The 27,045-nt window shown below is 38.6% G+C and overlaps 1 protein-coding gene across 2 annotated transcripts in view; it reads left to right on the forward strand.

Annotated features, from left to right (window-relative positions):
- Positions 1-665: 665 nt before the first annotated feature.
- Positions 666-27,045, forward strand: part of LOC145160894 (disease resistance protein At4g27190-like) — a 35,715-nt gene continuing 9,335 nt past the window's right edge. For both annotated transcript variants that reach the window (XM_079080274.1, XM_079080277.1), the window contains exons 1-2: positions 666-895; positions 1,991-2,051. The gene's annotated coding sequence lies outside the window, so the exon portion shown is untranslated. The remainder of the gene's footprint in view (positions 896-1,990; positions 2,052-27,045) is intronic.

Below are 27,045 nucleotides of genomic sequence, written 5' to 3' on the forward strand. Positions count from 1 at the left end.
CAATGGTCGGACCTAAGCGAGAAGATCATATGTTCTACTTTGTACGCTCTCTAATCGAAAAAAGCAACCCATTCGGTAAAAATAATAAAATACTTCTCTCAAGTTCATCGATGGACGTTACAGTTCATTCTGAATACATCAACTGATTATGTTCTTATTTATTATTATTATTATTATTATTATTATTATTTATTTTTTTTTTGCATTATTACTCTTTGAATGAAATCATATATCGTTTGTTAAAGTGCTTGAACCTGACAACTCATTTTGTTTATTTTTTATTATGCAATAAACTTTACTGGAATGTGGTCCTCTTGTACCCAATAAAATGAATATTATCAAAGAAGACAAGAATATTGAACAAACTAAATTAACTAGATAGCCAACAGAGTTTCTCAAGTTCCTGACTTAAGTTAAAGTTGTTTACATAAATACTTGAATTATACACCTACTGCTGAAAGATTCTTAAAAAAGTCACATGCTATTGCTAGAATCATTTTTTTTTTTTTTTAAAAAGAATAATAAAGTATCACCTTAATAAAAAGAAAAAGGAAAAAGACGTAACTGGCTTATAAAAGAATCTCGCACACTTTTCTAACTTATGCAAAAGAATAGGCTTGTTTCCCTATATAAGTTGATCCTTTGATTCACTGCCACGCAAAACAAAACCCACTCATTCCTGCTTCCAAACTTGTTCTACCCGTCACTGTGCATCAAGATCCCAAATCCATAACCCACAGAAATTGTGCCACAATATAGCCACCGTAGTACTACAAGATAATAGGACATCGATGAAAAAAATGTACAAGCTGTTTAACTCTTATTTTGGTGCTGCAAATATCACGTCTCTATAAGCACTTTCATGTTGTCAAAGGAGGTGGAACAGTGAACACTGGTAAAGATTAATCCCTAAATAGCTTCTTCGATTTTGTCTTTATTTTTTCTCGTTTTTGCCTTTTTCTATGTTTGTATTATCTTCTATGTGGATTACTCTAAATAAACTGATCAAACTGTTTAAATATTTGAGTTTTCAATTTATCTAACTTTACTAACTAATTGAAATAATATTACATACAAGTTTTTATGATGTCTTTTTAGTAACACTTATACTTGTAATAAGGTGTTGTTATTTTCATTTGGTGTTGTAATCAAAATTTGCATGGTCAAACTTTCAATTTTTTAAAATAGTTAGATGTAGCAATATGCTTAAATCTATTTCCGTTCTATTTTTTTGAACAACGAATTATTTTCTTCTCCTCCACAATCTCCCTAAATAAACGTAATCAATTGTCTTTCTTTCTTCGAAAATTCCACACAAATATCTCTATGTCAATACTGAGATCAGGCTAGGGATTGTAAATTTGAGCAACTGCAAAGATCCAACATATGTGAAGCAGTATTCATTCTGTTTTTCCTTTATCTGAAATATTTTAAAACAGACACGAAAATCAGTTTCGAAGCTCATATATTCTGCTTTAAAATTTGGTGAAGTAATTTTAATAGACCAAAGCAAGCTTGCCATCCATATTATTGTTTCGTTTATGTTTTAAAAGAAGCTAAAAAAGGTAAAATGTATTCAAACCATGATCCTAATGAAAAGCTGAAAGCATTTGACTTGAACATGAAAGTTTAAAAAGGCTATAGGGATCCTATACGCAGAGCCATTCAAAAAATCCTATATATATAGATTATAGAAGTAAGGTAACATTCTCAACCTCGAGTATCTTTACTTTAATATGACATCTTAAGAACAACGCTAGGGTTTGGAATCATTACCCATTTAATTTATATGTTGATATACGCCTTTCATATCATTTAAACAAGTTATTTTAGGTCAAAATTTATAACAAAACGTCAATCTTCTTCAAATTATCAGATCTTGGAACATTCTTCTTGTACCATTCACTATAGCTGCTGATTAATTAAAGTGTACTGCAGTTCTTTTGAATCCGTTGTATCTCATAATGATTTTATATTCGGGTATATATAGGTTTAATCAGAAGTCCAACTAAGTCCACTTCATTTGGAAGGTGATCAACTTACCTCTAAAGGTATGTAACTTTTATGAGTTTCAATTTACCAAGAATGACAACATTACTTTTATGCAAAGGGTGTGTGGCTTTTTTTATATCTGTGGACGTGTTTTTTGAGTAATCCTGATACAACCACTGTCATATATGTGTTGGTGTATCTTTTCCGATTGTTTCATACATATATAGGTTTGTATATGTATTTTTGGCATACTTAGACCATATCCAACCCACTTCCATTTTTTCTCCCAAAAATGGATTAAAAAAAATAGGGTAAATAGTGTTTCATCTCCAACCTTATTCTTTTTTTTATTCTATTTTTTACCCAAAAAATATATTTCTAGTATATTCATTTCTTCCAACTTACATAGATTGTCAAACACACACTTCTACTAATTTGGTTTTAAGACAATATAATCTATATTTTTTCATTACAATAATATTAAATAAATAAGATTATATTTATACCACACTTATAAGCTTTTATAAAATATGTTATCATTTTTTAAAATTTCAATATGTATTTAACTTTTTATATGAATTTGATGAAAAAATCAAACTTTATATTTAAAATTAATTAATATAATTTAATATATAACAAAATATTATATAAACAAGGGAGTAAAACAGACAATACAAAGTTCATCCCCATTTTGGGAAAAATGAATAGTATAACACCACATTTGGTGTAATACTATTCATATCTCCCAAAATGGGGGAATAAATGGGAGAGAGTTGGAGAAGAATGGGGGAAAATGGAAATGAGAGTGAGTTGGAGATGCTTTTAGTGGTAGTTTATGTATCTCTCCTTCTATTGGGTTTAGTTTAAATCCCTAGTTCCTAATTATTGCGATTAAGAATTTAGTTGAATGGAAAATACGACGATGGCTCATTTCTATCGCCTTCTTCACTTGATAACTTAATTAATCATAGATATTGCTTACATGGTATCAGAGAATCTATTACGGTATACGTACTCGAAGCATCAATCACGCTATATCATTGATTTCTATTTAGTTCCGGGTCAACGATCATCCAAATGATTCTTCAATATATGGCACCAATCAGGGCACACCGTATTGATTTCTACTGTTCTCCGCTCCTCTCAAGCACGCATATACTTATATGATTTTCAGAACAATATTGCGATTTTATACAATTGGATATGATTATATACTTCGAAATCATATTTACAGTGCATTGCATTAGTCTACATTGATTTGCACACCAATCCTCTTCCAAGTTCATCAGCCCATTCACTATTTCATCTTCTTCCACGACGTTCCTAATTATCGTGTTCAAACTTAATCACCTACCCTATTAGAGATCAAACTAGACATAAACAATAATTGAATAGTTGCAGGAAATATATGAAAAAGAAGAAGATTACATATATAATCGAACTAGAGGAAATAGATACTTTTATGTGCAAGTCCTTGGACTCTTCTATTGCAAGAACGATGTACTCAAATTTCCTTGTAAACCTTCGAGTAATCTTTTCTACAAGCCTCTTGTCTTCAAGAGTTTCACCATTCAATCTCATTTAATTGAGTAAAACTATAACTTTGTTGTAGTAATCCGCAATTCACACCTAAGAGTTTGCATTCTCACACTTTGACTCTATCTTCTCCTAGATAAGTTTTGTATAACATATCCTTGGCTTCTTTGGATGTTTGGAAATTTGAGATTCTCTCAAGTATGTGGTCATCCATGCCTAATAGATAATAAATAATGCTTTCTTGTCCTTCATCTTATTTTCTTTAACTTCACGAATTTGCTGTAAACTTGTATAATTAGTTTGTTCTGGTTCATCAAATCCACTCTCAGTGATGTTCCAGAGATCCTTAGACTCGAAAAGTACCCTCATCTGAATGCCCCAAAGACAATAATTATTTCCTCTAAATTTTAGAAGTAGGGTTTGATATATATTCTTTTGAGAAGCCATAGAAAACCTTTATTTTTTTCAATTTCTCCTTTTTCTTCTGTGTTGTTCCCACTCAATCTTCAATCTTGAACCGAGATGGCTCTGGTACCACACAAACACAAGCGAAATTACAAAAAACTCCACATTCTCTAAAAGATATAATATAGAGTACAAACGATAAGCCCCTTCGCTCACATGTCAGTTCCAATTACACAAAATTTCATGTGACACTAAACTCACAAACAATTCTCCCCTATTTTAGTGTAACTCATGAACAAACATAAAACTATCTAAACAAACCAAACCAAACCAGTACATTGATGAAAATGTCAACACGATTGAATTCACATTTTAGTATCAAAAAATTCAAAAACTAGAGAATCAATGTGTTCTAAGAACTGAACCCTTCAACTCAACTGAATAGCTTAAAGTAAAATACATAATGATTTATTGAATTTTCTAGTGTAATACAACCTAACACTATTATAAACCCGTGTGTCCCAACCCTCTCATGATTTTATCAAGGCCAAGTCCCCAACCTCTTGAAATGCTGCTACACTTCAACTTGGTCAACTACAGAACCAAACATGTAACTGGGATCTCACTTTATACGTTCCAATCTATAAGTGTGAGCTTTCTATGTTGAATTCAACTCCTAATGTCATATTAGAAGGGAATTGGGTGTATCACCATTACATAATTTAATGGACTTTAATCTCATACCAATAACAGACTTGTGCACTAAGTTTCTTATCAAACCTTTAGCCAAGTGATCTGCCAAATTTTGTTGCGATTTTAGAAACTCAACCGAAATCATGTCATTCATAATTAGTTCTCTAATCATACTATGTCTAACACCAAAGTGTCTAGACTTGGCTATAATCCCTTGCCAAAGTGGGTGCATTATCATAAAGGATAGATATAGGTGTTATCGGTTTTAACCACAAAGGAATCTCGTAGAATATATTCCTTAGCCATTCCGCTTCTTTACCAACAACAACTAATGCAACAAACTTAGATTCCATTGTCGAGTTTGTAATGTAAGATTGATTCTTGGAAGCCCAAGAAAATGGCACCTCCCTAAGCAAGAATACATAACCACTTGTTGAGGAATGGTCATCCGTGTTTGTTATCCAACTTGCATCCGAACGACCTTCTATAACCGAAGGAATTCCTAAGTAACTCAACCCATAATCCATGGTTCCCTTGAGATAATTAAACATTCTATTAACTGCTTGCCAATGTTGAGCACTGGGATTACTAGTATACCTGCTCAAGTTACCCACAACATAAGCTATATAAGGCATGTAACTTGTCACAACATACATCAAGCTACCAATAGTCTTGGAGTATTCTAATTGTGAAATAGGAATGCTAGTGTTAGACATTAATTCCAAACATGAATCCATAGGAGTGTTTACAGGAGAACAATCACTAACGTTGAACCGGTTGAGATTTTTCTCGGTATAATGACTTTTAGTAATTACTAAGCCCATGTTCACCCTCATAATTATTCTACCAAGAATTACACTAGCCTCTCATAAGCCTTTCAAGGAGAATTTAGATGAAAACGATTGCTTTGTTTCATCTATTTGATCTTGGTTGGTAACAAAAATCAACAAGACATCTACATACAAGCAAATGATCATACCTGTACCAACAACATCATTGAATCTACTATAAAAATATTTGCACATTGGTTCAACTTGAAATTAGATGACAAAATAACCTCATCAAACTTTTGATGCCAATTTTTGGGTTCTTGTTTCAACCCATACAAAGATTTTACGAATTTACATACCACTTACCCTTTACCGGACATAACAAAGCTTTATGGTTGTTTCATGTAAACTTCTTCATCTAGTGGACCATTTAAAAAGGTTTTTTTAACACCCACTTGATGGATAATCAGATTTTGGACACTTTCCAATGCAATCAACAATCTAATGGTAGAAATACAGTCAACGAGAGCATACGTATCAAAATAGTCAACACCAAGTTTTTGCCTAAAACCTGGAATGACCAACGGGGCATTGTACTTACGATAGTCCAATTTACATTCATTTTCTTTTTCAATATCCATTGCAACCAAGTAGTTTAGAACTTGGAGGTAAATCATACAACACTCAAGTGTTGTTCTAAAAAATTGATGACATTTCTTAATCAATTTCTTCCTTCCAAAAGACAATATCTAGAGTCTTCATGGCCTCTTGATAAGTATTACAATCATTTTCAATACTATAACAATAATAGTATTGAATACCAAGTTCATACGTTGAACCTTCTACCAAGCATAGTTGGAAGTCAGAACCAAAATCTTCTACAATTCAACCTCTTTTGCTACTATTAAGCTCTTGTGTTTCTGGTACAACAACACCATCTTGACTTTCTAGATTTTGCATTTTATTAGCACCAAAAGTCAGATCCTTGGGCCTTTTAATCGATTCAAGGCGCATCTCATCAAAAACTTGCATCTCGTGACTCGATAACGGTGTTAACCGGTACCAGATCATTAGGTTCTATTACGTAGAACATATATGCCTTGGAATGTTCAGCATAGCCAATGAATATGAAACTTATTCCACGCTCTCCAAAAGTTTTTATTTTGGGATCGATGATTTTTACAATTGTCGGACATCCCCAAACCCAAAAAGAGTTCAAGTTCTGCTTTTTCTTCAACCAAAGTTCATATGGGACTGTTTTTTTCATTTTATTTCGAACCTTATTCATAAAATTGTAGGTTGTTAACTCGCCTCTCCCCATAATCCTTCACTCAACCTCAAGTAAGAAAGCATCAAGTTTACTATTTCTTTTAAAACATGCTTTTTGTGTTCGATAATTCCATTTTTGGGGCGAGGATGGTGTTTTGGTTTCATGAATGATACTCATTGATTAGAAGTATATGAGATCCATATATTCACCTCCCCGATCATTCTAATATATTTAACCGGACTACCTAATTGCAATTTCACCTCGGTTTTGTATATTTTAAACTTTTCCATTGCTTCATTTTTAGCATTAAGCAAATACACATAACAAAACCGAGTACATCCATCAATGAATGTGACCATGTACTTTTTCTTTCGTAAAGATGGAGTTGAGTGGAAATCACACAAATCATTGTGTACACATTCCAAAATAGCTGATTTTCTAGTGAAATTTTGAAAAGATTGTTTTGTAGCGTTTGTTAGCATGCATCTTATATATTTTTTCAAATTCATGTAAATAGGTGGAATATGAGCATCTTTTGAAATTTCATGCATCCTTCTAAAATTGACATAACTCAGTCTAAAATTGAATAGGTGACAATTTATCAATAACATTCAAATGAAACAATCTGTTATTCGAATATCCAAAACCAAAAAAACAATCTACCTTGAGGTAGTATATAACATCAAGAAATAAATCATATATTACTTACATTCTAACACATAATATTTGATAGCATACTCTTAACCATGGTGTCTAGGACTTCCCTCTGATAGGTTATTCTTTAGAACATAGATCATCTGATCACACTTCTCTCTTAGAGGGTGTTCATGATCAACATATTACCATGGTACAACTAAAACTTCTCTCACTTAAGAGGCTATTCTCTAGTAGTCAATGCTACGACCATCAGTACATGGTCACCAAGACCAAAACAATTCGATTATATTTATAAGAGGCTTTTCTCCAGTTGTTCAATCCATAACAACTTCCCTCACTAAATATGCTTTTCGTGGATTTACATAACATATTCATATAGTCCACGTATTAGGAAAGTTCGAGAGAACACAAAATCATTTTATGTGATAACATATATCCACACAATGAACTAGATGGTACTGAAACTTCTTCAAGCCACTACACAAAAACATGCACACACACACACACACACACATATATATATATATATATATATATATAACCTTGATTTAGCCATTAGGGTACAACACTTGTCTTTCCTTCCTATGACATTCTAGCCTATTTATTCTCATTGTATTAGCAAAAAGAACATTTTTCCGTTCAAAACTCAGTCCAAGACATAACTGCACCACATTTGAACAAAAGTCAATATAGTAAAAAAGTCAACGACGAACGACCAACTGGCCATGGCTAGTCATTGGCCGTGTTGTGCTCCAGTCGTAACAAAACAGACATGCGACTACCTTGACTACCATGTTGTGGTCAATCCTTAACGACGTCATGTTCCCACTGACAGAACATCTCATTCGTTAAGCACTTAATCTCTTCAAATGAAGGCTCATTATATCTGATTCTTATAAACGATTGAATGGATAAATTTTCAAATTTATCCATTCCAAGGGATAGATCTAAAAAAATCTAGAATCCTAACAATATTTTGTTCACTAAAGTATATAATTTCTTGCATGCCTGCCAAGGAACACTAGAAAACACCTTTCTCTTCTTCCTATTTTCTAAAGACATAATTACTTTCCAACTAAAGTTATTGAGTTGATCAAACTCCAAGAACGTGAAATCATAAGGACCCAAATGTGATGAAAAATCATGAAAGCCTTTGATAAATACATTAATTCGAATAAGGAAGAAAATTTTGACACTTACATTGCTTATGAAGTGACATGAAGGTGGAAATTTCACTTCAACCAATCTCTCCAAACTTCACTAGCTTTCTTCATCTTTAAAATCTCAATAAGAACATCATACACTTTTTAATATGCAATATTGAGCTAGGGATTCGAATAAGGAGAGGGAGGCTTATGATTCTGAGGAACCATTAGAGTTTACACCATTAAATATGACCCAAATCCCGAGAACTAGGGTTTCAGCCAGCCGCCACCGCAACACAGTCCACAGTTTACCATGTCTCCAATTAGATGACGTAGCCGCACCGCGACACACACCATCTTCGTGTCGTGTTAACCAAGAACTCTAATCTTTCTAAATTGATTAATCATAAAGGATAAATCTTATCAGAAAAAAGGATGTTACAATTATCACCCACTTTTTTTGATATCGTCCTCGAAATCCATCTTGGCTATAATGCGTAGAGTAAACTCTATAGCATTTCCTTAATGATTTTCAATAGGATATTCACTGAATTAGCATATAAACATAAGAGGTTATGATACCACCTACAACCTATACAACATCATCACTTTCTACCATCTATCAGATCTCACCCAATTCGTAATACCCACTTTACCCAACACTGATGGTCATTCAAAAACTTGGAAATCCTCTTGATTCGGGAATCTTAGCCATATAATTGAAAAATAACATGAGCAGTAAACCGAACTAATCTGGAAATCCATTGATTTGAGGCCATAATAATTATCCTTAAAAACTGACAATCACCCTCCAAATATATTTATCAAAGAACCTCCTTCGAAGAGGGATACCGCCGTCCTACGGTGCAACGGGTATCTAAAACATTTTGACCTAACAACTCAATAAATCCCTAATAGTTGAATCGCAACCAAAGGGCTTCAAACGTTTACTTTAATTCCTAATAAGTCATCATGCTCCAATTGCTCCTATATGCATACCAATAAACAAACCATAACCTCTCAATATATCTAAAATTTCAACACGAACTAGGCGAATGAACTTTTGATAGATCATCCAAGGGTGTTATTGTAAACCCTATGGGTCACAATTTCCAGAACTAGTACTCCATTTCTGCTAGCTGAACTCATAAAAACAACTTTCATAAACAAAATTAAACGTCCTGATTTTCATAAAAAAATTCATTTTATTTATTCAATTATTCAATTACATAAGAGTGTAATGCGGAAATATGATTGTGAATGCACGTGAGTACAATCAAACATTTCCCTTCTCACGAACCAATGAAGTGCCTAAATAACATTTTAACAACTAGGTAAGAGCTAGGCTTAATCAGTTCCTGCAATATACCATATTCCAAAATACATATACAATGCATACACATTTTGGCCTTTATCTTATAGCTGGTCCGCACCTTGGCCTTTAACATGTTGCTGATCCGTCCTAGATATATCCTTCAACATGTAGTTGCTTCGCTATCATTGACCTTTAGCTTAAAGCTAGTCCGCATGAGTCTATTGGCCTTCAGCACAAGGTTGGTCCGCCCTTAACTGCATATATATAAACATACATATACCGACAATCCACATAACATGCAACTTACTATCCTAGTCTAATTACTGAAGTGCATACTACATGGTATCTATATCCTAACATACATAGGATACATACTAGAGTATAACTCACCCGGATAATGACTCTGAATATTCACAGCTATCCGGGCGATTATATTAGCGATTCAACTAACATGTAATGTGTTGAACGAGTACTAACCTATAAAATTTTAACCTATTAGTCCCAATGAAAATTTGGTAAGGGATAGATCATTCACTAATTCAAAATATACTTTCATGGCTATCAACTAAGGGTTAGCCAGCCTGGAGAGTCGGGAGGTAGGACCATTTCGACGTATAGCCTTTCTAAAATCCAACAACCAAGCCGACATGACCATTCCTATTACTAAACCGATCAATGTATTTAACATGAATTAATTACTAATGGGTACTTATATGATCCTAATAAAGCCTATAATCATAATTATAAGCTTAGTAAGCATAGCTGCACTCACATAGGTTTCTAGCGAAAAACCTAAAAAGTCACAAGTAGGGCCCGATACCGAGCACTTTGGTCTGCCTGACTCTCTACCTCGGAGCTTCACGAAAATGGAGTTCCTAAGACTCCAAAAAATAACCCATAAAATAGGACCTTGAGAGAGATGTCAGATCCCATGGAAGATGAAAAATGCGGAATTAAGAATCAATGCATAATCGATAAGACCCGATCTAACATTTAAGTACACTTTGTATATATAATGGACTAGTATAAAAATGTAAAGGCATGTATTTGCTTATTACAATACTCTCTCTCTCTCTCTCTCTCTCTCTCTCTCTCTCTCTAAAACTACACTACTCATCAATACAATGAGAGCTCTCTCAAACCTATATAATGAATACTATACAAGTATTTGTAGGCTAGCTCAACCCATAACCCATATAAAATAGGGGAAAGCCTAAGACATCATCCAATGAAGAGCTTTGCACCCTAACATTCTTCCCCTCAAAGCTTGGAATGGAAGACCCGACTTCAATTTCTAAAAAGTGCGACTTTCCGAAAAGACCTCAAGAGTGAGCTTAAAAACACACCCAAAAAATCTTCAATCAGTCCAAACCCTTCCTAAAAACGAACCATTTTGGAAAATCGAATCCGAATCACTTCATAAACAATTTCCTTTCAAGGCCACATCGCTCTTCAATCATAAATGATCATTCGCCAAATATGAATATACAAAAACTTTCGATTTTAAATACCCATATCATAATCTCTCCTCCTTTTTATAATGAAAATATGATTATAAAACTTCAAATGGGAATGAGAAGGTGCTTAATGTGGCTTTGGCAATAAAATCCTCCCCACTGATTGAAGGCAAAAAAAAAAACCTGAAGCTTCGAAACCATAAAACACGAAAAATATGACAATTTTCATAATGTTGACTTCTCGAACAACTTTGACTTTAAAAATGAAAAAAAAACCCGTCATGTTGCTGAAAAATGTTTTGCAAAAATAAAAATCTTGAAATTCCCAAAAAAATCTCCAAAATGTCAAAAAATTTAGATTTCTGGGTAAAAAGTGTCACTTTTTATGAAAATTTAGGGACCAATTATGTATCTTGTGAGTGCTTCTTCCCCAAATTAGATCAGATGCAAAAGAATGAATGACAATAGCTAACAAATGTGAAACACAACGAACAAATGTGAAGCACCCACTTCCCATCGAACCATAGGCTTCCCATTCGACCATTCACTTCCCATCGAACCACTTACTTCCTATCGAAGTATGTTTTCGTTCTCAAGCCTTCAAACCCAATAACGAATGAATAGCTTCCCAATCGACCTTCCAAAAATAAACTTTGTGATCAACAATCGAACCACTAGCAAAGTCATAATTTCCCAATTGACAATAAAAAATTCGTTATCGAGCTATACGCTACCAACCATTCGACCACTCGCTCTTAGTCCTTAGACTTTAGCTATCTTCTCAATCAACTTCCCAATTGAAATTGGTTTTACCATGGAACCACCATCGAATGCAAAACCTAAACTCCAGTCCATATGCCAGTAATATGCATACTCAAATTTTGTTTACAATTCAAACACATCAACTGCGAATCACAATTGTCAAACCAACTAGCGGAAATCATCACCTAACCCTTCTCTATCGAAAACCAATCATCACAAAACAAAAACCCATTATCGCTAGTTCTTGGTTCATAACAGAAATGCACTGTTAAAATCCTAAGCTTCGATTTCAACGCACTAGCGAAGCCAACCTTTCATCTTTCATTCTATATCAAGCCCTTAAATCACAAACCCAAAATTATTTCTCCATTGAAAATGAAACATTGAACCAACATCGATTTCAAATTAGCCCTTCGTTATGATTACAAAACATACATTTGCAAAGGTACCTTCCACTTGCGAGACATACACCCAAATCACAACCTTTCGTTCCGGTTCAACTTCCTCTTTGTTTCTATATAAACAATAATTCAAACTTTGACTTTTCTTGTTTGACTCCAAAAACAGATATTGAGAAACACCAAGTCGATTTCCTCCAAATCCATTTTCATATCAAAATATATATTCAATTAAATTTGTCTTTTTCATCATTCGTTCTTCACTAGAAATCATTAGCTAATCATTTTCTGAAATGTCTCAACGAATCGATTTAATGACAAGATTCGATTCACTCATCCAAACATCAATTAAAACCCAATCGAACAAAAGAATACCAATTAATCGATTCAATTTCAAAAATCAAGAACAGATGAGACTAAATAAAAATATGTTCAAGATATAATCAATTGATGAACTCGATCAAGGAATGAAAGAAGAAGAATCAGAATTGAATCAATGTTTATGAGCGATAAGAACATAATTCTGATTCAAAGATAAAATAATTTTCTCAATCCAAAAGAAATAAGCCGTGCTTGAATCACTTTGATGCAAGAACAAAGCTAAGCAGGTGATTGGGATGATTTTGGGCCAACCAAAATCAAGATGAACAATATTGATCACAAGATTTGGGCTAAATTAAGGAAATGCTATTGTGGTAAATAGATCTAATGCACAGACTCACCAAATATTTTGAATCGTTAGGTCAATTACAAACGAAAGTTGCCATCTAGGATCATTGGTCTTGAAAATTTTGTTAAACCTGAAACACTAAGCTCTGACACATGTAAGATCCCATAGAAGATGAAAAATGTGGAATTAAGAATCAATGCAACGTCGATAAGACTTGATCTAACGTTTAAGCACAATTTATATAGATAATGGAGTAGTATAAAAATGTAGAAGCATTTGCTTGCTTACTACAATACTCTCTCTCTCTCTCTCTCTGTATATATATATATATATATATATATATATATATATATATATATATATATATATATATATATATATATATATATATATTTATAACTACACTACTCATCTATACATTAGGAGCTCTCAAACCTATATAATGAATACTATATAAGTATTTTATAGGCGAGTTCAACCCATAACCCATATCAAATAAAGGAAAGCCTAAGACATCATCCAATGAAGAGCTTTGCACCCTAACAAGAAAATTGAGAGAGATTGGATGGTGTGGAAATGAAAGAAGAGCTAAAGGGTATTTATAATGAAAAACAAAGGGCACATTGTGCATAGACCAGATATGTGCCACACATCTCATTGGGAGTGGTGACACATGTCGCAATTCTGGTGGTGTATCAGGGTGTGCTGCACAAGCTGTCTGTACGCGCGACTGCGTGCGGGAAATTTTGTTTTCTTAAAAATCGCATAACTTCCCTGTACTAGCTTTGTTTTCGATGCATTTCATATCCATGTCTAGCTATCAACGATATATACAACTTCCATTTAGACTCGGTTAGCTGAATTTCACTTTTTTTTAAAGTTATATTTTTTATAAGCTTAGACTATGAAATTCCATGTAAAACTCATAACTCTCTCATACGATATCAGTTCTTGAGTATCTTTATATCCACAGATAGGTATGGACGAGATCTTCGACTATCGTTTAGATTGTTTTCCCTAACAATAACCCAATCTTAATTTAAGTTTCTGTGTCATACACTGTTACGCTGAAACTTTTAAAAATCATAACTTCCTCATACGAAGTTAGATTTTGGTGTTCTTTATATGTACAAATTCGTTTTTACGACTACTACAACTTTTGTCAAGACTATATACATAAATAGTCCTCTATCAAAAAGTCTATTTTATGTAATCAATCATTTATACTGCAAGGTGAAAATGGGGTGTTACAAGAAAAGGAAAACCTTTGATACACATTCATGACTTCAAACAATGAACATTTCCTCCAACTGTCGATCCAAATCAGAATGTCCACCAACAATCATTCAATAAGGCTCAAAACCTTAGGTAAAAATATAAATAGACCATTAACATTTGACAATCGTTTCAAAACTCCTAATATGGAGAAGTTCTTAGAATCTCTCACAATAGAGCAGAAACTTGGTGGGTTCGGAACCACTACCATCAAGGAGACTCTCACTATGATCTTCGACATTCGACTAACCAACCACCTCTAACACATGAGATGACATCGATACCCTAAATCCCAATTAGCATTGACACATGAAATCTTACTTAATCCATTTGTGCAAACTTTAGAACAACTTTCCGACCTTAAACTATTGAGGTTACACCACGCACTTGACTAGCAAATCGACAAAACCCAAATCTAAAAAATTTGGACAACCAATGACGATACCCTACTGACCCAATAAAAATTCCAATGATGAATCTCCCAATAATCAATAATTAATACATAGAACTCGACAAAGAATCCAATCCTTACCCACTTCTACTACATCATGACATAGCCCCTCTTTCCCGAATGATTCAGTTGTTCATGACTGACACCATAGATAACTAAGCAGTATCGATCGAAATATACTAGTCACAACCCATCAAAAGGGTGCCCTCAAACACCAATTTAATCACACCCTTATGATTATATCTACCATAACATTTTGCGAAGAAAGCACACACTTCGTCCTTTCAAGCCGATCAACAATGTCAGAACTTGACCAAAATAATTGAACTTTATTGCGACCTAACCAAGCTCCTTCAACAAAATTCCAATGATGAATCTCCCAATAATCAATAATTAATACATAGAACTCGACAAAGAATCCAATCCTTACCCACTTCTACTACATCATGACATAGCCCCTCTTTCCCGAATGATTCAGTTGTTCATGACTGACACCATAGATAACTAAGCAGTATCGATCGAAATATACTAGTCACAACCCATCAAAAGGGTGCCCTCAAACACCAATTTAATCACACCCTTATGATTATATCTACCATAACATTTTGCGAAGAAAGCACACACTTCGTCCTTTCAAGCCGATCAACAATGTCAGAACTTGACCAAAATAATTGAACTTTATTGCGACCTAACCAAGCTCCTTCAACAAAAAACACCACCGGAGTGGCCCAACTGCTTTCTTTCGAAAGTACATGTCGCTACCAAGGGAACTAATGGCCAGAGTGAGTCCCTTGTCCAACAACTCTTATGTTGCAAGGACAACACGTGCATCCATGTAGTCAATAACCCATTTAGCTACCCGAGTTGTACCCACAATCTAATCAACTTTTGCCTTCCTTCTGACGCTTGGTTGGAAGTCCAGAAAACCTTAGAGGGAATACACCTAATCTTATACAACCCTGCATACTTGAACGGTAGATTTTTTTGACCCATAAAGTTTGTAACGACATGATTTTTCAAAAAAAAAATTCAATTTTAAAATTCATAAAACATATGTCTCATCATAAGTTCTCAAAAACAACCAACAAGTTTTCAACACAATTATTCAAATCCAGGATCCTCTAACATGTTCCATCCCAACTGTGTGTGTGTGTGTGTGTACAATCATGCCGGCGCCTTCCCGCTATCTCCCGAGGTACCTGAAACACATAACACATAACACGGTAAGCACGAAGGCTTAGTGAGTTCCCCAAAATACCACATACAACAAATTTGCCACTCGAGGTTATACTCTGTAGGACCCTCCGGCCCATGTATCTCAGCGGGAACCTCCAGTCCCGTAGCTCGTTGGACCCTCTAGTCCGGTCTAGCTCGTTGGACCCTCCGGTCCGGTCTGATTGAGAACCCTCTGGCCTCATAGTTCGTTGGACCCTCTGGTCCGGTCTAAGAAACAATAATATAGCATACAATACATATCACACAATCATGCACAACTCAACAAGCACATAAGACCCTCTGGTCACACATAACTACCACTCTAGGTAATGTATAGTGAGAAGACTCACCTCGAACTATCTCGGAATAATCTCAGACTCAAATCTCCAGTCTAGCCCCCGCCTAATACACACAAACGAAATTCTAATTTAATAACAGCACTCATTAAGCTAGACAACCCTCCCTATGTTCTCACAGAAGGGTAAAAGACCATTTTACCCCTTCATGAGTCCAAAGGTCCACTTGTTGACCAAACCATAAAAGTCAACAAAAGTCAACTCTTGTGAGTACGCTGCACGTACCAGATCCTTACGCTGGGCTTACTCGACTGCTACGTAGATATCGGGCTGCTTGACCCCTACGCCCCGCGTATTGGGATTTACGCTCGGCGTACGTCCCAGTTCTACTTTTATCTCACTTATGGTCGTAATCAGTTAAGACCTTAGCTCAAAATACATATCTGGACCCCCTACAGTCTCTTAATCCATAAAGTCGGAGACTTTTTGCCTTTGCATGGCTGGTTTTGATTCAAACACTCAAAACTTTCATCCTTTTTCTTCCTTAAGCTCATATCCCATGCATGGCTAGTTCTTAATCACCAAGATTGGATTTTTATGACCTTATTACACGAAATACACTAGTAAGGGACAGATCTCGGTTCTTAAGGCTCATCAACTCACAAAGCCATCAACTTTTGGGACAAAAACCCTAAAACACCCCATATATGTACACACAACAGAAAAGGAAGAAAGTTTGAAGCTTTATACCTCCAAATGAAGCTTCCCACACTGCTAAGCTCAGATCCAAGTGCTTGGGCTCTTACTCCTTCTTCTCCAAAGCTTCCTTTCCACTCCAAAAGCTCAATAATAAACCAACAAGCTCTCAAAGGCACTCTGTAGCTACAAGAACGAGGATTAGGGTTTTGGATGGAAAAGTCTCTGGAAATGGTGGCCAACAATGAGGCCATAACGTTCTTTAAATAGGGAGCTCATTAAGAATTAGGGTTTCATTTAGGCAACTTCCGCGTCATGAATACGCTCACAAGTACGCGCGGCGTACTCTCTATTACGCCCATCGTACTCGATTATTACACAAACTACTCGAGGGCTAAAGTTGACAACTTAAGGAAAGAAGAAGGGCCAATGAAATATACCTGATTCCGGGATGTTACAATTCCACCACTAGATTCAGACTTCGCCATCGAAGTCTTGCTCCGCAAATAGCTCGGGGTACTGCTCCCGCATCTCCGACTCTGGTTCCCAAGTCAAATCGGACCCCTTCCGATGTTGCCACTGGACCTGAACCAGGGGTACTTCCTTGTTCCTCATAACCTTCACCTTCCGATCTAGGATCGTGATCGGCCTCTCGATGTAATTAATGCTCGCATCCACCTGGATGTCCTCTAATGGTACTACTACCGTCTCATCAGCCACACACTTCCGCAACTGGGACACGTGGAAGGTGCTATGGATCTGGCTCAACTCCTCTGGTAGCTCCAGCTGATATGCTACCTTCCCTACCCTGGCAATCAACCTGAAAGGCCCAATATATCGAGGCCCCAACTTACCCTGCTTCCTAAACAGAATTACTCCTTTCCATGGGGAAACTTTCAGAAGCACAACATCTCCGACCTGGAACTCAAGCTCTGATCGTCGTCTGTCTGCGTAACTCTTCTGACGACTGTGCGCCGTTTGCAACCTCTGTCTGACCTGCAGAATCTGCTCAGTCGTCTTCAGCACAATCTCAATGCCGCCCATAACTCTCTGCCCCACCTCTCCCCAACAGATGGGAGTACGACACCTCCTCCCATAAAGAAGCTCAAAGGGAGGCATACCGATGCTCGAGTGATGGTTGTTGTTATACGAAAATTCTGCCAAGGGTAGGTATGTGTCCCAACTCCCACCGAAGTCCATAACGCATGCCTGAAGCATGTCCTCGAGCGTCTGAATCGTCCGCTCACTCTGTCCGTCTGTCTGTGGGTGGTAGGCGGTACTAAAATTCAATCGCGTTCCCAACTCCTCATGGAACTTCTTCCAGAATATGGAATTAAAACTCACGTCCCAATCCGACACTATGGACGCCGGCACTCCATGCCGAGCTACCATCTCTCGCACATAAATCTCTGCCAGTCTCTCAGCAGAAGAGCTCTCACTAATAGCAAGGAAGTGAGCACTCTTCGTCAACCTATCCACAATCACCCAGATCGCGTCAACTCCACGCATCGTTCTCAGTAATTTGGTGATAAAGTCCATCGAGATCTGCTCCCACTTCCACTGGGGAATCTCCCAAGGCTGCAATGGACCATGTGGACGCTGGTGCTCTGCCTTGACCCGACGGTAGGTCAAGCACCTCTCTACTACCCACGCGACGTCCCTCTTCATACAGGGCCACCAATAGTCTCTCTTCAGATCTAAATACATCTTAGTGGCCCCGGGATGGATCAAACATCTCGACCTATGCGCCTCCTCCATCAAAGTGCTACGATCCCTGCCCGTATAACGCACCCAAATCCGACCTCGAAAGGTCATAAGTCCCCGACTATCCATCAAAAATTCGGATACCTGGCCGATCACCCGCTCCTTCCTGTGGTTCTCCGGTCTCATGGCCTCCGCCTGGGCCTCTCAAATGGTATCCAATATCGGAGTCATCACTGTCATCCTCATGCATATATCCCGAATCGGGGCACTCTCCGCCTTGCGGCTCAGGGCATCAGCTACCACGTTAGCCTTACCCGGGTGATACAGAATCTAACAGTCGTAATCTTTTACCACGTCCAACCACCTTCTCTGGCGCATATTCTGGTTAGGCTGATCCATCAGATACTTCAAGCTCTTGTGGTCCGTGTAAATGGTACACCGAACCCCGTACAAGTAGTGGCGCCAGATCTTGAGGGCAAACACCACTGCCCCCAATTCTAAATCGTGGGTGGGATACCACGTCTCATGAGGTTTCAGCTGCCTCGATGCATGAGCTATCACGTACCCTCTCTGCATAAGCACTGCACCTAACCCTGATATAGATGCATTGCAGTAAACCACGAAGTCCTCCATTCCCTCAGGAAGAGCTAACACTGGCGCTTCGCACAATCTCTGGAGAAGGGTCTCAAACGAGGTCTGCTGATCGGGACCCCAAACAAAAGCAACGCCCTTTCGGGTGAACTTGGTGAGAGGAACAACAATCTTGGAGAAATCTCTGATAAACCTCTGGTAGTGGCCGGCCAACTCCAGAAAACTCCTGATCTCGGTGGGGGATCTTGGCACCTCCCAACTCATAACCGCCTCAATCTTGGCCGGGTCGACTAAAATCCAATTCTAATTAACGAGGTGTCCCAAGAACTGGACCTCTCGTAACCAGAAATCGCACTTGGAGATTTTGGCATAAAGCCTCTCCGACCTCAATACTCTGAGGGCCTCTCTCAAATGCTCCTCATGCTATTCTCTAGACCTCGAATATACCAAAATATCGTTGATGAACACGATCACCGAACGATCCAACATAGGCCTGCATACCCGGTTCATGAGATCCATGAACGTTGTTGGTGCATTGGTGAGCACGAAAGGAATCACCACGAACTCGTAATGCCCATAACGAGTTCTAAATGCTGTCTTCTGAATATCCTCCTCACGAACCCTCATCTGGTGATAACCAGACGTCAAATCGATCTTGGAAAACCAAGATGCACCCTGCAACTGATCGAACAGATCGTCGATCCTCGGGAGTGGATAACGGTTCTTGACCATCAGCTTGTTCAACTCCCGGTAATCAATGCACATCCGGTGCGAGCCATCCTTTTTCTTGACAAAAAGGATCGGTGCTCCCCACGGCGAACTACTCCGCCAGATAAATCCTTTTCCCAATAGCTGCTGAAGCTGCGAGAATAACTCCTGCATTTCTTGCGGTGCAAGGCGATAGGGTGCCTTGGCGATAGGTGCCGCCCCTGGAAGCAAATCAATGTGAAACTCCATCTGCCTCTCGGGAGGCACACCCGACAACTCCTCGGGGAAAACGTCCGGAAACTCGCTAACTACCGGAACCTCAGCGACAGTACTCGGTCTCTCCGCAACATCCCGCGTATCCGACGCATACGCCAAAAAACCCATGCAACCTTGCTGCAAGCTCTGCCTCGCTCGAGCAGCCTAACAAAATGCTGATCCAGTTTGGGTACCCTCACCGAATACTGTAAGTACTCCCCCACTAGGGTTTCGGATGGTCACCAGCTGACGCTCACTGTCGATCACGGCTCCGAATCGGCTCAACCAGTCCATGTCTATGATGACACAGACATCCCCCATCGCGATAGGTACCAAATCTATCGAAAACTCGACTCCAAAAATCTCAAGCACATATCCCCGGAGCACATCAGTCACAAAAACAGCATGCTCATCAGCTATGGAGACTCTCAAAGGTCGACTCAACGCCATACGTCGGATACTGATGTGACGACTAAATGCTAGGGATATGAAAGATCGACTCGCACCCGAGTCAAACAACACCAAAGCAGGTACAGATCTCATAAGAAAAGTACCTGAACATACCACAAATAAGCACCATATATAAACAAAAGAATAAGCAAAAGATCACATACCAGCCACAACATCGGGTGTTGCACGGACCTCCTCCGTTGTCAACTGGAAGGCTCTACCACGAGCCTTCGGTGCCTCGGCCTTCACGGGCCGACTCTCTGTAGCTCGAGTAATAGAAGGCGCAGATCCCTGCGCTGATCCCTGAAGCAACTGCGGGCACTCGGCCTTCCTATGGCCAGTCTGGTTGCAATGGAAGCAAACCGAAAAACCCTTGGGGCAATCCCTCGCGATATGCCCCTCCTTCCCGCACTTGTAACACACACCTGCTCTGCATACCCCATCATGGCTCTTGCCGCACTGACCACAAGTGCGGCCCTTCTGACCTCACGATCTCGAATCAGCGGGCTTTGCCCGCTTGCCCGTCGGCTGAGACTGTGTCGGCCGCCTATCCCTCCTCTGAGACTCCGCCTCCTCCATGGCTTGAGTCTCTAGCTCAATCTCCCTCTTCAGAGCATTTGCCTGGAGCTCGGAAAATGTTATGTATGTCGAGTTCGCCACGAACTCATGAATGTCTCTCCTCAGAATGCTCAGATATCGGCTCATACGTACCTGCTCAGGAGACACATGCTCAGGGAAAAACAACGCCCTCTCATGAAACATCCGTGTGATCACAGTCACAGACTCAGTCCCCTGCTTGAGGGACAAGAACTCCTGGGCCAACCGTTCCCTCTCCACCGGGGGAACATACTCGTCTCGAAACATGGCGGTAAACCTCTCCCAAGTTACCACGGTAAGCTCTGCAGTTGTAAGGTCAGCTGTCACAAACTTCCACCAGTCCTTCGCTCCCAAGCGAAGCTGGTTCCGCGCGAACCGCACCCTCAGATGCTCCGGAAGAGAACATGTGTAGAAGCATCCCTCAATGTCAGAGATCCATCTCATCGCGGCTATCGGATCCTGAGTCCCATCAAACTCTGGTGGCTTCGTGTTGCTGAACTCCCTGTACAGCAACGAGTCACCCCCTATGGCCTAGCAACAGCGACGACTGCGGTGGCTGCATCAACAGCAGCATCGGTAAGAGCAGCGTACCGCTCGTCAAATGTCTCAATCAGTGTGGTCTTGATAGACCCAAACATCTCTGGTATCTCAGCTCGAAGGGCTGCAACCACCTCATCATGAATCATCCTGCGAATCTCATCATCGCTAACACCGCTGTTCTCTCGGTTGTGGCGCGTACCCACCATAATGTCTCTGAAACACAGCACAAAAGAAATCAGAGACTCGCTCGAATATTCTCACACTTAGACACTCAACCCTACTTGTTCCTTAGTACCATAAGGATTCTTACTTGGACTGCTCACTGGTCCGGTGTTTCCAGTAGTACGGGCCCTATACTACCTTCCACACCACATCAGTATTCACCCCAAGTCGTCCTCCTAGGATTCCAGATCACAAGTACTCTATATCTTGCTGAACGCAGGCTACCCTCCAGTAGACCTCTCATAAGCTCCTCTCGGCTACCTACTCACACTCGAAGTAATTCACAGTAGCAGTAACTTCTAGGCTAAGGCATCACAAATCAGGCCACTCTAGCCCTAAATATGAATACCTAGCCTACTCTAGCATGCATAACAAATCTCATAACACATAACATAAGGGTATTTTGGGAAATCCCCGTTCGGGTGATGGCTGATTGTACACACTGCTCTTTTCCACTTCCTCTTGAAATCTTTTACTCGTTTTGGAAAAATCGTTTCTTTTTGAAAACTTTTCTCAAATCCTCAGTTTGAGTCCATATATGCCCGAAGGTGTATCCGAATCCCTCAAACCAAGGCTCTGATACCACCTTATAACGGCAAGATTTTTCAAAAAAAAATTTCAATTTTAAAATTCATAAAACATATGTCTCATCATAAGTTCTCAAAAACAACCAACAAGTTTTCAACATAATTATTCAAATCCAGGATCCTCTAACATGTTCCATCCCAACTGTGTGTGTGTGTGTACAATCATACCGGCGCCTTCCCGCTATCTCCCGAGGTACCTGAAACACATAACACATAACACGGTAAGCACGAAGGCTTAGTGAGTTCCCCAAAATACCACATACAACAAATTCGCCACTCGAGGCTATACTCTATAGGACCCTCCGGCCCATGTGTCTCAGCGGGACCCTCCAGTCCCGTAGCTCGTTGGACCCTCTGGTCCGGTCTAGCTCGTTGGACCCTCCGGTCCGATCTGATTGACAACCCTCTGGCCTCATAGTACGTTGGACCCTCCGGTCCGGTCTAAGCAACAATAATATAGCATACAATACATATCACACAATCATGCATAACTCAACAAGCACATAAGACCCTCTGGTCACACATAACTACCACTCTAGGTAATGTATAGTGAGAAGACTCACCTCGAACTATCTCGGAGTAATCTCAGACTCAAATCTCCGGTCTAGCCCCCGCCTAATACACACAAACGAAATTCTCATTTAATAACTGCACTCATTAAGCTAGACAACCCTCCCTATGTTCTCACAGAAGGGTAAAAGACCATTTTACCCCTTCATGAGTCCAAAAGTCCACTTGTTGACCAAACCATAAAATTCAACAAAAGTCAACGCTTGTGAGTACGCTGCACGTACCAGATCCTTACGCTGGACGTACTCGACTGCTACGCAGATATCGGGCTGCTTGACCCCTACGCCCCGCGTATTGGGATTTACGCTAGGCGTACGTCCTAGTTCTACTTTTATCTCACTTATGGTCTTAATCAGTTAAGACCTTAGCTCAAAATATAGATCTGGACCCCCTACAGTCTCTTAATCCATAAAGTCGAAGACTTTTTGCCTTTGCATGGCTGGTTTGGATTCAAACACTCAAAACCTTCATCCTTTTTCTTCTTTAAGCTCATATCCCATGCATGGCTAGTTCTTAATGACCAAGATTGGATTTTTATGACCTTATAACACGAAACACACTAGTAAGGGAGAGATCTCGGTTCTTAAGGCTCATTAACTCACAAAGCCGTCAACTTTTGGGACAAAAACCCTAAAACACCCCATATATGTACACCAAACAGAAAAGGAAGGAAGTTTGAAGCTTTATACCTCCAAATGAAGCTTCTCACACTATTAAGCTCAGATCCAAGTGCTTGGGCTCTTGCTCCTTCTTCTCCACAGCTTCCTTTCCACTCCTAAAGCTCAAGAATACACTAACAAGCTCTCAAAGGCACTCTAGCTATAAGAACGAGGATTAGGGTTTTGGATGGAAAAGTCTCTGGAAATGGTGGCCAACAATGAGGCCATAACGTTCTTTAAATAGGGGGATCATTAAGAATTAGGGTTTCATTATGGGCCTAGTACGCCCCGCGTACTCCTTGGTACGCCCCGCGTACTAGGCAACCTCCGCGTCATGAATACGCTCACGAGTACGCGCGGCGTACTCTCTATTACGCCCAACGTACTCGATTATTACACAAACTACTCGAGGGCTAAAGTTGACAACTTAAGGAAAGAAGAAGGGCCAAGGAAATATACCTGATTCCGGGATGTTACAAAGTTGTAGCTGAAAGTCAAACCGTATCTCAAATTCTAATAAGAATACTTAGTCCCCCCCCCCTCACTTAGTGTTCAAACTGCCACCGGTTCTCGCTTACAATATCATATCCCCGAACCCGCTCGATTAATACTTTAAATCCTCGATTCTCAAGGACCATACCTATAATAGAATAATAAATCCTTCCAAATAATTAGCTCAACCTTAGAATCCTATCAGATAAGAATAGACAATAGGGCTAAGCCAAAAATTTGGAGTCTATGTAAACCCAATTCTGTATGCTCTTGCATGGACTTTTGACAACTGCAATAACTCTTGAATGTTTCCAACATCTCCATGCTCCCAAAGCAACTTGAAACTATTTCCATTCAACAAGAATCTAGCCGCATATCTTGCTTATAAGTCAACAAACTAAGAACGGAGTTGAGTCGATCTGAACATAATAAGCACCATAACGTTTGTTGATGTTCTTCGGCTATTTTACGAAGAAGAATACACCTCCTTCTCATGTTACTTATCGATGTAATCATCCACTTATCCAAGAAAGAAACACCCTCATAAAGACGCATCACAACTTCAGAGTAATTTCCCACACACATTGTCACAACCGCAGCTTCCATTTCCTACCAAGAGCATCAACAATCCTAAACATCTTTGATACTAGTGGTGCAAGGTTCTATACTTGGCCATAAATTCCTTTCTGTATCTCTAGTCCAAACTCTGGTTTTATGCGCACAATCTTCCTCAGAGGCACCTCTCCTTCCTCAACTAAGTCGAAGAGTTGACTTGCGACATGGTCTTCACCTTTTCCGCCAAACCATCCGCATATTCACATGTCTACATTCCTTCACTGATAGGTGCAAAGTATCCATAACAAGTCAGACTTTTTTCCTCAAGGCCGAAACTATTACGAAAGAATGTTTTCCCTTTCGGCTACCTATTGACGTATAAGAGTCTAATTTCTTCCCATCTCATTGGGATATTGAAATAACCACGTCACAGCAAGTAATAGCTTGTCCATGTTTGCATCACCCAAACCCAAATAGCTTTTCCATGTTTCTTGAGTCTCGCGACTTAAGCTGATACTTGAACTAGGACCACACTACCTTAAACTCAAATTGGTTGTCCATGTTTGCATCACCCAAACCGAAATCATCCACGGTACTTCGGTTTGAACTAATACCATAATCCTTCACATTATAACTTTCCATAATCATACGATCGATAGAAAGAGTTATATCATATTGTCTACTCATTTACAAGTTCCTTAGGAACCTGTTCGACTTTGCCTAATCCTCGTACGAATTCTATGCTTCCGGTAGTATGGGCATATACTACCTTCCACACCTATTCGTACTCATACCAAGTATTATATCATAGTTTGCAAGTCACTGCTTACTAACAACATTCTATTTATATATTCATGTGCTCGAACGAGCATCCACCAAAATAATCTTTCTAGATTCTCCTTCTAGGATTCTTCTCACACATATGCCTACACTAACACACTCTAATAGTTTTCCTATCTCACTAGGAATCCCACTCCATCCTGCTATCCTACGGTGGAAAGAAACTTCTATCAACATTAATCAACTATTTTATGAATACTAAATATACTCAACTAGAATTAGGCAGTTCTTATGCTGAGAGATCCAACACTACAACGGTTGGACCCAAACAAGAGTTGCACAATAGGGGCTAGACCAAACAATATAAGACTATCTAATTCTAGGGGAAATCAATCCTAACACATTCACTTAACATTTAGTTAATATAAATATAAATTTCCAACACCAAGTAAGCCAACAGTTAAGCCGCTAATCTTAAAGAAAATTCTAGCACCCCACTTTTGTAAAGATCCTTAGTCTAACCACTAACATGCATAATCATGGAAGACATTGTACAAGATATCTAGCAGAACTAATTAGACCTTAATAGATAAGCACGTACTAATTTGCATATAATCATCAAATAAGGCATATAAGTCTGCTTCATTACAAAAAACATCATATTCTTTCGATAATCGTGATTGACTAATCGTGGTGCTTAGATCACTAGACGATCTGCATTCTCTTCTTCAAGGCATATGACATTTCCTTTCATTTATATTTTTAAAACTATTCCCATTTACTTAATTTTTTTGTTTATAAAAACAATTCATGTCTGAAACGTTGCAGTGATTTGAGTCTAAGCACGCTCAAGAGTATGTTTAATTCTCTCACCCACTGGTCTGATATCAAATGGTTTACGTATAAGCAATTGTAAATCATAAAATCACCTTTGAACGTGATATCAAAATAATCATAGTGAAATGCCAAAGCTAAGTCTAGTTTTGAAAACCATGATGTAACATGATAAACTAGACGGTATGTCCCTCTGAGAATGTTCAGATATCTCAATCATGCCAGCTCCTTTCCCTTCGAACTAGAAAGACCTACAACTAAAAACATAAAGTAGCAATTGTAAGACTAAGGGTTAATGAGTAATCATAATACTCTCACATTATACATATCATATGCAATAACACTTCAGTACATTATATCATATAACATATGCTAGAATACTCTAACCATTGTGTCTAGAACTTCCCTCGAAGAGGTTATTCTCTAGAACATACATCATCCGACCATACTTCCCTCGAAAAGGTTGTTTGTGATTAACATACTACCATGGTACAACAA

This window comes from Lactuca virosa, chromosome 1 (genome assembly GCF_052849685.1).
Source record: "Lactuca virosa cultivar CGN04683 chromosome 1, Lactuca_virosa_CGN04683_v6, whole genome shotgun sequence".
NCBI classification, from domain to species: Eukaryota; Viridiplantae; Streptophyta; class Magnoliopsida; order Asterales; family Asteraceae; genus Lactuca; species Lactuca virosa.